Raw genomic sequence first — 14,997 nt, forward strand, 5'->3', positions numbered from 1 at the left:
TTCTCCTTGAGTGATTGCTGGGAATAACTTCAACCTGTCTACAATTCCCCGTCTCCACATTTTGTTCTCATTATCCCATCTAGCCTCTGCATAGCATTTTTCTGCCCTTCTCAGTCTTCTCTGAAACCTTCTTGTCTATGGTTAAGAGCCATCAAGTCCCAAATCGCCAAAGCCTCATATTGTGCCGGTCTCGGAGGTGGTTTCTGCGTACTTAACATCCACCTCAGATTTTTTAGTACCTTTGGATTAAACGTTCCATGTTCTGGGAACGCTAGACACCCTTCTTTCTCTGTTAATTTGCGCCACTGTTTCATCCATAAACAAGGCGCAACACCTTTCTCTTCCATAACCGTATAAGCTAGCGTGCCCTCAGGTGGTGTAGATTCCCCATCAGTTGCTACAATATATACATCTCCCTTTAGAGCGCTCTTGAATGCTTTGACAAAATTCATTTTTGCAATCCCCTTGTTTTGTAATTAATCAGAAATGGCTTAGTTCCCAGGACACTTTTCACCCGCCCTTCTCAACCTATTGCCTCTCACGGACGGCAGCCAATCCGTGCGCGACCCCTCTCGACATCTGACCTATCTCAGCACGGCACCACTGACGTCACACTCACATACACTGCAGCTGACAAAGTCTTGCGGCTTGTCCGCTCCTCACTGAACCCATACGGACTTACACAAACTAATGCAAATTATTGCGAGCACCTAAAAATGACAACACAAATCTGTTGGTTTACTACAGGAAGGGTAACACATTCGCTTCAGAACTTTACAGAGATTTCACTTGAAGTCTCGGCCGCTAATCTCTCCTTATCAGTCCCCGCATACGTGAGCAGAATTCGACCCGCAAATTCTACTCTCGACTTGTCAATGACTCCTTCTAGTGCACTTTAGAATTTGTCAAATCTCCATCGAAGTTTCATACATACATTATAACTCAAACTCGACTTGTCAACCACGCCCAATGGACCTATTAAACCGCACAGATTACACCATAAACCACATTTATCTTCATACTACGGAGTCTTAGACCTCGACAGGTCCGTACACAACAACCAACCACGTGGATAATTTTTGAGCAACAAGCGCTTATATTCACATGAAGTACGCCGACTTCCCTACTCTCATACTGTGGAGTACGCCCACTCCTGCTAAACAACACTTAATTTGGCCTAAATACACACAGATTTTCGCAATCATCTGCAAAATGCATAAGTTTAGGCAAACGCAAGAACCCTAACCACATACATTATGGTGCCGAGAACATTCCCAACTCATTTAGGCAGGCTCCGAGATCCCGGGAAAACCATTGTGAACTTAGAAACCCATCATACCTCCAAATTGCATTATCACAGAGAAACAAATTAAACAATGAATCTCCGTCCTAGGGCCCACAAGGGCCAAACCGTCGCTCTGCTACCAGAACTGTTAACGCGTCCCTTTATGTCAATTTACACACATTAGGACTCGTTTTGGGCCGGTGAATCTTTTGACCCAGTGGTGAGACACCGTAGAACGAGATAACTGATCAATATGTCAAGCAATATATCAATGATGTTATCAACATATATCACCATAATATACTTTACTTTGGACATTGATTAAACTGCTGGCGCAAGCATGACCCTACAGTCATTAATATCCACACCTTTATTGAAGTTTTGTGAATTTTATTCCCTATTGATTACAATCTAGTAGCAAGAATATCAATCTCAAAACCAAGAAGCAAAAGAACATAGTCACGATATGGCAATTGAAGTAAGATTTTGACAATGTGAAGATGATGAACATAAAAACACCAATGTAAGATATACACAGATCAGAGTACATAGAACATCATATACGTCTCAGTTCAGCATAGCACAATGTCAGTCACGTCCGTTTCCGTCAGTCAAGGTGAACGCCTAATCTAACCACTAATTAGCATTAGCATGTTGGGCTTCATGCAAAACAATTTAGAACACCAATTTAGAAACATCTAACTAAGGTCTCTATCCAAAAATACAGCAGTTGGTACCTAGAAAGGAAAGGCATATAGACAAATTACAATAGCAGTTGCCATAATTACCCTCCTCGGAATGAGTCAGCATACCGGATCAGTCTTCGTCTTCAGGACATCAGTTAGATCGTCGTCAATCTATTTCGTCTAAGGGACAGGGGACACTTCCCTCATAAGGAGGAAAAGTGTAATGGGACAGTCTATGGATGAGGATGATTTATTTAAGTCTCAAATCACCAAACAGAGTGACAGAGTTTCTGGATGCAATCAATATCATTCCCTACCTAGTTCTCTCAAGTCCTCTGTGTCATGAGTTTTTATCCCTTATTCGTAATACCTTCCCCCAAAATTCGATTGGATAATCTCTATACCCCACTATCTTTAACCTATCAAATTATACATTAGGTAATTCGTATTGTCACCCCACGATAATTTATAACACTTTGATTGGTCTTCATAATAGACGTCTTCGTAGGTGGCACATCCGGGGTTACTTCATTCTCTGGCACGTTCTTCGGGTCAAAAGTTCTCTTTTCCATGGTCGATTGTCCTTGGATGTTTTGAATATTGTTGCAAAAACGTATAAAACTTATACTAAGCGGCTAACATGCGGGTGAGAAGAAACCTTAGTTTGCAACATAAAACAAAGAATAGAACACATGCTGGGTCATGGCCTTTTGCGAATCAGCACACTGGAGAACAGAAAAATATGCTTTAATGTGAGAGCTACACAACTAAGTTTTCGGCTCACGCTAACTTAAGGCTTATGGATTCTAATAAATGCAATCTTCGTAGGTGTTAACATATTCAATTAATCATAATGCAAGCAATTATTTCTTATAGTTGACATTAGTATATGTGTACAATAATAACTTCACTCTTATAAGTATGTTTAGAATACATTCAAACAAATAATACTTTATATTTTGTTATTGCGGCATTGGTAAGTATAAGCATTTCACATCTAATGTATGTAATATTTAAACTACGCTCTCTCACAGGCAAGCCTACTCATTAGCAAAAGTGCCTTGCAGAATCTCAAATGCCTGCTATTTGCACACAACACAGTGAACCGGGCACTTCAGCACCGATTGAGTCTGAAAAACACATGATGGTGGGGGCCCAGGCAGAGTTCTCTTAAAGAGACCTATGCTTTATGAGTGATTCCGTGGAACAAGCACTTCTGGTCACTTCTAAGACCACCAGTGGGAAACTAATCAACACCACATGTGGAAATCAGTTATTCCACAGGAATAAGGACTCGCTGAGAGTGGTGCCAAATGGGTGAAGACAGACTAATAGATAGGCCAGGGAGAAATTATAATTATGCTGGAGTAATCAGAGTAATTACAATAATTACGTATTACTCTTGTAATGAAATATTATGTTAGGTCGAGTAATTACACGTAATCCTACTGCAGGAGCACAGGAACAGCAAATTAAGGGAGCAAGAGTAACCGTTGACTACTGCTATTCATGTCCTGTAGCACTTATTGCTATTTACCTTGCACAAAATGCATCCTTGGTCCCATTTCAAAATGCATCCTTGGTCCCATTTAGGACGCAAAAGTGAATTTTGCACTAACAAAATAGCGGTAAATGCTGGATTAGGCTTCTCAAACAATTACGCATATTTATGAGTTATTTTGTGGTAATTAGAAGTAATTACACTAAAGAGAATCACGCCTGTTACCACCACCCCTACTAATAGGGAGACATACAAGATGACATCTGAAAAGGTGTCTACATATAGAAAGTCAACCGTACCTTGCCTACCACCAAAACCGCCTCTTTACATATTTAAAAGTTCCTTCTTGCTCCATGCAATTATTAATAACTTGACTGTAAGAAATTGAGTTTTTAATTGAGTAGGGTGAAAACCCATCTCAAACAACCACCACAATCCTTGTCAGGATGAACCACTAAAGTCATTAAAGTATCCTATGCGTACCCCTCTAGTATCTTGGCACCAAAGCAGGAAGGCTTAACTTAGAGGCACTGTGTTAAGTATTTATTCAACACCAAAATAATAATAAATTGAAAGAACAATACAAGAGGCTTCCCACACCAATGTAAAAAATAGAGAGAAAAAAGGCCAAAATGACAAAACCCAATCAGTAGAACAGGAGTTATTCAGTTTTATGGTTTAAGTAAAAATAGTGCCAAGAAGCAGAAAGAGCTAACTGTGGGTATCTGGTCGTGCTAGACTGAACAAAGTCACATGTTCAGGCCGACCGCAATGGAGTGCAGGCTGGATGCAGGGACCAGGTTATACCTGTTGACATAGTTACCTTTTCAAGGTTCTGTGTGGAAAGTTCAAAACTTCAAGATTTCACAGGAGGAGCACATCTAATACCAGCCAAAGGTCCAAGACCTAGAGAGGGGCCACTTCTAGGATCAGGAACTCACTCCAACAGAGGCCAGTAAGGCTTACGCAGGTCCAGTTGCAGGTCAAGGCAGTGCCAGTTGTAGCAGGTCAGCTGGGCAGTTACAGCAAGGCCTCCGGAGCTTGCCGTGTCCCTGTAGCTCAGAACAGGAGGTCAGCCAACTGACCCTTGGAGTCACTCCGGGTAGCCTGGAATGAAGGGAGCAGGTCCAGAAGAACAAAACATGCCTCAAGCAACAGGGCAGTCCTCTGGTAGCAGCAGAACAGTTCTCTGAAGATCAAGGCGGCAGGCCTCATGAAGCAGGACAGTCGAATGGGGAACAAGGCAGTCTTTCCTTAATATCCAGAGGTTTCGGGGTGTACTGATGAGTGGTTCAGGTAAAAAAAAAGCCTGGTGTCAAGTTCCTTTGTGAGTATGCTGAAATGTAAGTGTCAAGATAGCCCTCTATTAGCAATATACAGGTCCTATTGTTCACGGTCTTGGCAAAATATATGTATTCATGATGGGGGAGAAATTAACAGGCCCAGGCAGCTGGAAATTCCTAAAAGGCCTCAGAAAGTTTAGGGCAGGAAAATGTCAACTTTCTAAAGGTGCTATTTTCAAAATTGCAATCTAAAATCCAGCTTTACCATTAAAGAGGATCTTAAATTACAATTTCCTGTTCCCAATCAAACATTAGAACTCAATAAATGTAACAAGACAGAAAAATTGTGTCTTATGGGAGAGGTGGGCCTCACATTAGTAAGAAATGAATTTTGGAGTTCTTCACTGCCAGGACATAAAAATGAAAACCACATATTCTATCTTTTAAATACAAGGTACCCTGCCCAATGGGCTGTTTAGGGCCTATCATAGGAGTGACATTTACTTTTATGTTTTCAAACGGGAGGTTTAGGCCTTGCAAAAGGTTTATTTTGCCAGGTAGCATTGGCAGTTTAAGACTGCACACAGATTGCAATGACAGGCCTGAGACATGTTTTTAAAGAACTACTTAAGTGGGTGGCACAATAGGTGCTACAGGTCCACCAGTAGCATTTAATTTACAGGCCCTAGGTATTTGTAGTCCCACTTTACTACAGTACTAGAGACTTATAAGTAAATTAAATGAGTCAATTGAGTGTAAGCCAACTTTACCATGTTTAAAAGAGAGAACACAAACACGTTTGCACTAGTTAGCAGTGGTAAGGTGCACAGAGTCTTAATGCTAACAAAAACAGACTTCAGCAAGCATAAGGGGAAAAGGCAAAACGTTTTGGGGAAGCCCACGTCAAGGCTGCCAGGTCTAACATTCATCCGCCAGCAGGTAAAAAGGAGCAGCATCAGCAGCCTTAAAGAGCAGTATGGAGTGCCTAAGTCAGAGCAAGAGTGAAGGTACTGATCATGAAGGAAAATGGCCCATAGCTGCATTCGACTCCTCAGTGCAGCATGGGAATGATCCACTGCTGCCTAGGAGCTCCATAAGGGAGAGCAACATGTAGCCTCCCTCAACTCAACTGCACAGCTCGATAGTCCACTACAGGGAGCAGGTGAGGAAACAACAGCAAGGAATGGCAGAAAATTTCAAGAACATTTGTTCTGCCGTAGGACCATTGATATTGAGTCTCCCGTATTTTCTAAAAGTCGTACACTTATCTACTCTTTCATGTATCTTCTGCTTCCACTATCCTGTACAGATAAACAAATATTGTTATTCTTCCCTTCCTAATCACTGTCTCCAGTAACCACACCTTCCACACCCAGAACAAAATCAAACACTGGGCCTCCTTTGCTTTTAGGCAGTTCAGCTTCAGCCTCCGCTCTCTTGTACTCTCCCACGCCCAATGTGACCACTGTTCACATATACTTGGTTATGGCTTGCATTCTCCCAGTTCTGATTTCTCTGGCACCCACCATGACTTTTCTTTCTCTCTCTAACTTCTGCGAGGTCATGACGCTGGGTGTTGCAGGCACAGACCCATTCACAACAGCAGCTGCCTGACAATCCGTGGTTAACAGTGTGAGCTAGCATGGCCTCGTGGCTAGATATTCGGCAGTCACATTCAAGATCTGCTGAGGTGACGTGCGCTGTTCACGAAGCTACTAAAACATGCCTTTGTGATGATTTCTAGGTGGTTTGGCATTCAAAAGGGCACCACAAAACCCTGCTTCTTGAAGTACAAATATATATCTTTTAGTTAAAACAACAAATGATTTAATTAGTTTCATCGTCTGTAACTAGAGGTTACTTATTCATTTAAATGATTTCTGTAGCCGTCAACTACACACTAATTAAGCCTTCTTTATAGTTGCAAAATAATATATGTAAAACGAGGTTCCTGTTTCCGTGCTTCATTTGCGCCTAGATTAGGATTACTAGATTAGTTGAGGAAGTTCTGTTGGGGATAATGTTAAAAGTAACAGATCTGTCAAAGCCTGGAATTCTAGACTTAAGTGAGTAGATACCATATAACGTGATTCAAGTAGCGACATAAACGCAGATTTATTTATTTTTACTACATTTGTTTTGCTCCAAACTGATTTCCTCCAATGAGGTGTTTGTTTACGAGGTGGGACCTGGAGCAAAATCTTGCCAGATTGTGGTTTAAAGAGCCATGCCAGGCAGAATTTAGACCCTATTCCGATATACAACAACAAACAGATTTAAAAAACACTGGATTAACCATTGACCTTGAGTTCTTAGGGTGCAAAGGACTGTTTTGGAGAACAATGTTGTTTTAAGAATGCCTCTACGGTTTGATGAACGCATTTGTTTGTTTGGCCTGCCACTGAACTGCAATTTGTCCACTTCTTCAATTCAGAGTTTTTAAAAACATGTAGAGCATACTTGCATCGTTTTCCCATGTGCATAGCTTATTGCATTTAGAGATGTATAGCATGTAAAGTTAATCTGGCTAATAGAGCCAGGAGCCAGGAGCACCTGAGGGAGACTTTGGTGTCACCGAGACAACTTTTAATTATCTGGCTAGTAGACTATGAAGAGGATCCGGAGGACCAACATAGTGAGCTCCAGGAGGGAGTGAGTCAGGAAGGCCACTAACCCGAACACCAGAACCAGGACCACCAGGAGGATCTGAACTGGGAGGACTAGGGGACCAAGAGGGCCATGGTCAAGATAAACATTAGCAGGACCAGAAACAGGAGGACAGGGGGAAGGAACAAGACTAGGAAGAAGACCTGGAGGAGGAGGATCAGGAACAAGAAGGGCCCTGAACTACGGAACTGGGAATAGGAGGACCAGCAACCGAACTACCAAGACTAGGATCACCAGGGAGAACAGAAACAGAACCAGAACTAGGCCCTGGGTTAACAGAACCAGACGGACATTAGCCAGGAGGTGTAGAATCAGCAAGACTTTGAGGACCAGGACCAAGGAGAACATGAGGGCCACGAGGATCAGAAGAACCAGAGTGATGACAATCATGTGCAGGACCACCAGGAACAGCAGGACTAAGAGGACCAGCAGCAGAAAATATGCAGAGGGGGCTGGTGAAGGATGACCATTTTCAATAGGAGGATCTGGACCAGATTGACCAAGATGGCCAGAAGCAGGAGGGCTAAGAGGATGGCCATGCGGAAAACCGGCCCAAAACCAGTAGGAGTCCCAGGAGACCTCTGGAGAACCAGGAACTCTACCACCAGAACACAAAAACACTAGGAGGAGTACAATCACTATAAGGAACAAGACCAGGAGGATCAGGACCAGAAGGCCAAAGCGGACCAGGTTCCCACAAGAGGACCTGGTCCTGAAGGTCCAAGGCTAGCAGGACCAGGGTCCAGAAGACCATGGGTAAAAGGACTAGAACTACGATTAACAGGGTAAACAGGATCTGGAGGATGAAAGCCCACGACGAACAGGACGACCAAGAGGAGGAGAACAAGCATATGGAGGTTCAAGACAGAAGCAAGAGGACAGGGACCAGAAAGATCAGAATGAATAGAAGGATCAGCAAAAGTGGTACTAAGATCAGAAGGAGGTTCAGGAGGGCCTAGAAACCTGGTTCACCAGGCCCAGGATCTCAAGAAAGACCAGTGTCAAGAGGAGGAACAGGAACTGAACAAAGAAGAACAGAAACTCGACCTGGTGGATCAGAACCAGCAGGAGCTAGAAGAACATGAGAGTCATGTCTAATTGGATCAAGCCTGGAGAGACCAAAGCAAATACAACCATAGCTGGTAGGACCATAGCCAGGATGACTAGCACTAGGAGGATTAGGACTGGGAGGATTAGGACCAGAGACAGGAGGACGAAGAGGAGGAGAAGTATGAGATGAGGATGATCAGACGCGTGAGGATGAGGACTAGGAGGACGTGGCAGACCATGAGGAGGACCAGGATCAAGACCAAGAAGGGAAGGAGGGCCAGAAGTAGGAGGCTATTGTGATTTCTGACCACAAATATTATTACATGCTGTTCTTTAAAGAGACCAGAATTTTGAAAATGGTTCTCGGTTATGTACATTGTGCTGTAACAACATACTAGGGCCCCCTTCCATTTTTAAGCTGACCTTAAGTACTAAGGAATAGCAGTCAAAGAAGAGCAGCGATAAAACGGTTAGAGGATTGTGAGAAAGGTATTTAAAACCCAGAACACTCTAAAAAATGGCTCTGGTGCTGCTCTCCACAAAATAACTTAGTTGCACACATTAATGAGTAAAATGAATACACAAACATTCAGTTCAACACAAAACAATACCTAAAGAGAGGGAACATTAACAAACACAACTTCAGAACGAGGCAACAGTTCTAAAAATGTTGAGATGGCCATCTCTGTAAAGGGCATATTTGCATGTGCCAGCCTTGTCACTGGTGAAAGGCTGTGAAAGTGTAGAACAAAATGTCTTCACTATGTAACTGAGGTACGAGAATCTCCAAGTGTCTTTTGGGGATCACAAACCCGTTCTGATTTACAGTAGAGCACATTTGTTTGTACCAGCTTGTTTTGGAGAACCTTATTTGCAAATAAATCCTAATGAGCAAATTGGCATACAATGCACCTCTTTCTTTTTCCTTTGGGAAATGCTGATGTAGACCGTGGGACCTGGCCCTCACTGCAGGGTCATCCCAAACTTTTTGCCTCACCCTCCTGTTTTCTGAACCCATTTTTGCTGAGTTTTAGAACTATGTGCACTTTACCACTACCAACCAGAGGTAAAGCACTTGTGCTCTATCTCTTAAACATAGTAGAATTGGTTTAAAGCCAAATGCCACATTTAATTTACTTGTAGGTCCCTAGTAAAATGGTATCACATGTACCATGGACTGTAAGTTAAATGCTACTAGTTGCCTGCAGCACTGATTGTGCCACCCACTTATGTAGGCATGTAAATAATGTCTCAGACCTGCCATTGCAGCCTGTGTGTGTAGTTTTAAAACTGCCATTTCTGCCTTCCTCTTTGATACATATGTCATCCCTAGGGTAGGCCCTGAACTGCCCAGAGGGCAGGATGCAGTGTATTTAAAGAGTAGGACATGTACGTTTGAGTTTACATGTCCTAAATTCATTTCTCACTTCTGTAAGGCTTACCTCTTCCATTGGATAACACTGGATTACCATATTACATTTAATAAGAGATAACTTTTATTTGGGAGCAGGTAGACAGGATCAAGTTTAGTGCCTAAAGAATTGCAATTTAGAGTCCTCCTTAATGGTAAAGTCAAATTTTAAATTACAATTTTGAAAATGGTGCTTTTAGAAAGCTGGTATTTTTCTGGCCTTGCTATTTGGTGCCAGCAGCCTGTCCTAGGTCAGATGATTGGGTGGAGCTCACAGAGGGACTTTGTGTGATCCTCCCAGACAGCCACACAGTAGAGAGATTATGTGTGCCAACGTGAACCATCAAATGGCAGGATAGTAGGTGGAGCTGGGCACAGCCACACTTGCAACTAAACAGGCTGGGTCATGCCTTCACACAAAGGACTTGCCACCACCACATTGTTCATGTAGCCAGCATGGAGCCAGGGCAGGGGAGGTAGGAAACCTAAGGATTTCAAAGGGAATGCTTCAGGAACTTCTCCTACTTCAAAGGTGGCACCAGATATAAATATTGGACCCTCAGACCCAACTGTTCAGTACATTGCTGGACCTGTGAATGCTAAAGAAGAACTGCTGTGCTGCTTTGCTGTCAAAAGGATTGACACTCCTCAATCTGCTCTGCTGCCTGTTGCCCTGCTTGCTGAGAAGAAAGATTGGAGGTGCATCTTTCATCCTAGACTGAAGTGGCTTAGAGGGTTAGCCAGCAGACCTTCTGGTCTGAGCTACAGGGACATAACAAGCTCCAGAGGCTTCCTGTAACTGTCCAGCTGACCTGCTGCCTGACCTGCCGCCTGGACCTGCCAGAGCCCTGCTGGCCACTGCTGGAGTGAGTTCCTGACCCTCAAGTGGTGCCCCCAATGTCCTGGGCACTTGGTGTGGCCTCAGTTCAGCTTCACTGAAGTTTTTGGATTCCCAAACATGAACAGTCCCATTTGCACCAAGATCTTGCTGCCTGCACCACCCACCAATGTTAAGTTATGGTGAACCTGGCTCTACAGTGACCACCAAAGGCTCCCACTCCTACTCTATCAGCAGCTTGTGGTGATTGCCAACAAAAAGCACCAGCAATTACTGTCTTTGTGCTACAGTGAGGACCATCTACGATGCCTGGCCTGCTTTTTGTGCTGCTTTGACAGCCATCCACAACACTCTACCTGTTTTTTGTAGCCCATTCCACCCTAAACAGAACCCTTTGAGCTGGACTCTGAAGGTAAATCTTTCAGCTGAACCAACCTTGTCCCTGTGTCCGGCCCACACTCCACTGTGGTCAGCTTGAACTTGTGACTTTCACCTTGTCTTCACGACTAGATATAGCTGCACGTGGATTTTGGGCTTTTTGGTACTATTTTCACTTAAATCTTTAAAATTGCATATCTCCAGTCCTACTGATTGGATTTTTGTCATTCTGATGTCAATTTATTAATTCAATTTTGCTTTAATTTTCTAAATTGGTGTGGGATTTTTCATTTGTTGTGTTTCACTTTATTACTGTGTGATGTGCTGAATAAATTAATTTAGACATTGCCTCTAAATTAAGCCTGACTACTTTTGCGACAAGTTATCAGAGGGTTAAGCACAGGTTAATCTGGAGTTTGCTTGTGACTTAACCCTGACAAGTACTATGGTTGCAGCTTGAGTAAGGTTTTACCCATCTCAACTAGTAACTTGCTTTCTTAAGTACACCCTTGTAGGACAGGAACATTCTGAGTAAGGTATGTGAACTAAGCTATGATCTATCATCAGTGAACAGATTACGTATTGAGACAAGAACAACCTCAGTACTTTGGAAGATAAAAGCTAAGATCTGTGAAAAGACGGAAATTGACAGAGAGGGAGAGAAGCAATGAAAAGACACACAGCAAGAAATGGTAAAGATTGAGATTAGGGGAGGAGGGTGTACTGGATAAATGGAAAGAGACGACTTTCAGGCATCTGGCAAAATCAGCAACTATAAAAGTGTTTGTAAATGGTTAAATCAAACCAAATCATCATTTAGGAAGTGCCATAAACTACAAAAGTCACCTCAATGCTTATATAAGTTTAAATACTCAGATACCTTTACAGCGCCTTCTTAGATGGCAGAAACTGTGGCACATGCTAGGGCTACCTGGTAACTAGTTCCACATTGTATTAACAATAAACAAAAAATACATTTCTCTATCTTTCTTCCTAATATGGTGGTACTAGAAGCTGTTTCTCAGAACATATTAAGGCTTTCTTGGGACAGTAGGGCGAAAGGCTCTGTCTCAAATAGCCAAGGACATTCCCAAATTAAGATTTGTTAATCAGCCTAAGCCTTTTAAACATGATCACTGATGCCAATGGCAGTCAGGCCTCAAACATTTGCTTGGTGTTGTAAATATCAAACACTACTCTTATGTCAGAGTTTTTCAGGATCCATACCTTACTGTCATTAGCCTTCATGGTCCCTGCAAACAAGGCAATGCCATAATCTATATTTGAGCATATGGTCAAACAAGTTTCCAGCAACAGCAGGTATATAGTCTTCCTTAGTAGCTTGCTAGAATACCACATGTATTTGGCAGTCCATTGACATATGATTAATCCGGTATCTTAGGTGAAGACTGCATATAAATATTACAGAGAAGAGAGTGAACAAAAGCATAGGATGATCAAGGGAGTTGAAGGCAGCCAAGAGACTGACTAATGCCAAAAGTGCTGGGTCAAAAGAATCTATCATGTTAAGATTGGTAAGCTGAACATTTATAAGTGCTTATTCTGTGCGCTGATGTGTGAGAAAACCTGATTGCCTGCCCCCAAGTGTACTGTACCTTTCTTCATGCTGCTGAAGTTGGAATGTCCGCTATTTTTTTATACTCAAAAAAGTGAAGGAATGCTCAAATTGGGTTGATGGTTTAAAGGCACTCATGTGTCTGCACCACCCTTTTTCAGAAGAGGAGTCAACCAAGCATTCTTTTGGCTAGCTAATGATAGCTAATCCTGAAAATACCAATACCCAGTATTCATATATATATATATATATATATATATATAGATATATATATATATATATAGATATATATATATATATATATATCTATATATATATATATATATAGATATATATATATATATATATATATGGCTAGTGCTATATGGAACTATTTCACATCTCAGGAGAGACGGCTCACTCAGGCAAAAGGTGGGTTTCATAGAAAGGGCTTGTAGGAAAGTCCTCCTTTTTGCCCTGGTCACCCCCACACTTTTTGGACAGGTACTGGTGGTTACTGACTCTTGGCTGTGCACTGGGTACTGATTACCAGTCCCAGGGCCAGTGCTCTGTGTAAAATGGATATGCAAATTAGGCTAATTATAATTGGCTAAGTTAACCTACCTATAAGTCCTAGTATATGGTAGGGTATGTAGGTTTAGGGACCACAGCATAGGTAGTGCACTAATAGGTGCACTGCTGAAGTGCCCAGTGTCATTTTAAACACAGGCCTGCCGTGCTGGCTGCTTTTAAACTAAAGTTATATGCAAATTCGACTTTGGAATTAAAAGTAGTTCCAAAATCTTAACTACCTTATTTTTACATGTAAGTCACCCATAAGGTGTGCCCTATGTGCCCCTATAGCTGGGTGTCATGTAACTATAAGCAGGGACCTTATAAAAATAGTTGTATAAGCCCTGGTGAGGTAAAAACAGGCAAATTAGTTTTTCCCTCATTGTAGTAAATTGCCTTCATAGGCTAGAATGGAGAGACTTTATTTTAATTTTTAAAGTGCCCTTAAATGATGGACAAAAGAGTTTGGTATCAAATTAATTGTTATAATAAATCCCACACCTTCCAGTTGTTGGATTTAATGTAACTTGTTCAGGTAAAGAGTTTTAAACTTTACCTGAAAAGTTGCCAATTTCAGCCCTGCATTGTTTTTGCTGCTGTGCTCTGATTGGCCAGCCTCTGGCAGCCTGGCCAGGCTGCGATGGTGAGGTGTGAAGTGGCCTGGCTTCACACAAAGAGATGTGCCTGTGGGAGGGAATTTCCCCTCGGCAGATGGTGAGGCAGGAAGGGGGAGGGCTGCCAAACTGGTCTTCAAAGGCAGAGAAGGACATTTGGAACAACCCAGCAACACCCCCACATCCTGCAACCCCAGAAAACTAGGTGCCCCCTTGATTAGATTAGGAGAGGGCAGGAGAGGGGTGTGTTAATGATTTTTAGCCACACCAGTGGGTGGGCTCAGCCAGATGTAACCTCCAAAAATCACTTTCAGCCATGATGGATTTTTGAGGAATGTTGCTCCCTGGGATTGATTTTTGCTACACTTCCCCGGAAGTGGTATTCACAGGGGGAAGGACCCTGCACCTGATTGGAGAATCAGGACCCCCCCTGTTTTTCACCCAGGAGCAAGGATAAAACTGGCAGACCTGCACCCACACCTCAGATCCCCCTCAGATTCCAACAAGGAAGAACCAAAAGAGAAGAAGGACTGCCCTGCTGGACCCCTGGCCTGCACATGGAACCTGCACTCAGAAGGACTGCACCAGCTGCACACTTGGGCTTCACCACAAGAAGGACTTTGCCTGGCTTCAACTGGTTCAAGTAGGAACTCCCTGTTTGCTACAGGTGAAACATTGCTAACCAGAGTCCCCTGCACCAACTTCCTGAAGAAACCAACCAGCTGACCACTGCCCAGTGGCCAAAAAGGAGTTTGCGCCAGGTGCATTCTGGGAGTTGTAGTCCTCACCCCCAAGGACCATCTCTGAACTTCTGGACCCCTGGGGTGGGCTGTGGATCTCAAAAGAACCTTAAAAGGACATCTGGGAGAAGCCCCAGTAGTTTGGAGAAGTTGTGAAAAAAAGCTCCATCGAGAGACCGACCCGCCGTGGCAACTCTAACCAGCTTGCCTCAACCGCGACCCGGCCTGATTTGCTGGGTTGTCCCGGTAAAGAAAATCTCAGAAAAAGAGAATATGTCCGAAGGTAAAAAGTTGACTGGGACCTCCCAGCCAGTGTATCCGACGAGGGCTCCAGGGACTTCGGATCAAGATCCAGGTTTACCCCGGTCGAAGGATTTTCACCTCGAAAAGTCCGAAGGTAAAAATCTCCACTGAGG

At 43.0% G+C, this 14,997-nt stretch overlaps 1 protein-coding gene across 2 annotated transcripts in view; it reads right to left on the bottom strand.

The window, feature by feature from the left end:
• KCNIP1 (potassium voltage-gated channel interacting protein 1) overlaps window positions 1-14,997 on the bottom strand; it is a 1,382,576-nt gene that overhangs the window by 89,683 nt on the left and 1,277,896 nt on the right. The window lies entirely within an intron of this gene.

This window comes from Pleurodeles waltl, chromosome 7 (assembly GCF_031143425.1).
Source record: "Pleurodeles waltl isolate 20211129_DDA chromosome 7, aPleWal1.hap1.20221129, whole genome shotgun sequence".
Lineage (NCBI taxonomy): Eukaryota > Metazoa > Chordata > Amphibia > Caudata > Salamandridae > Pleurodeles > Pleurodeles waltl.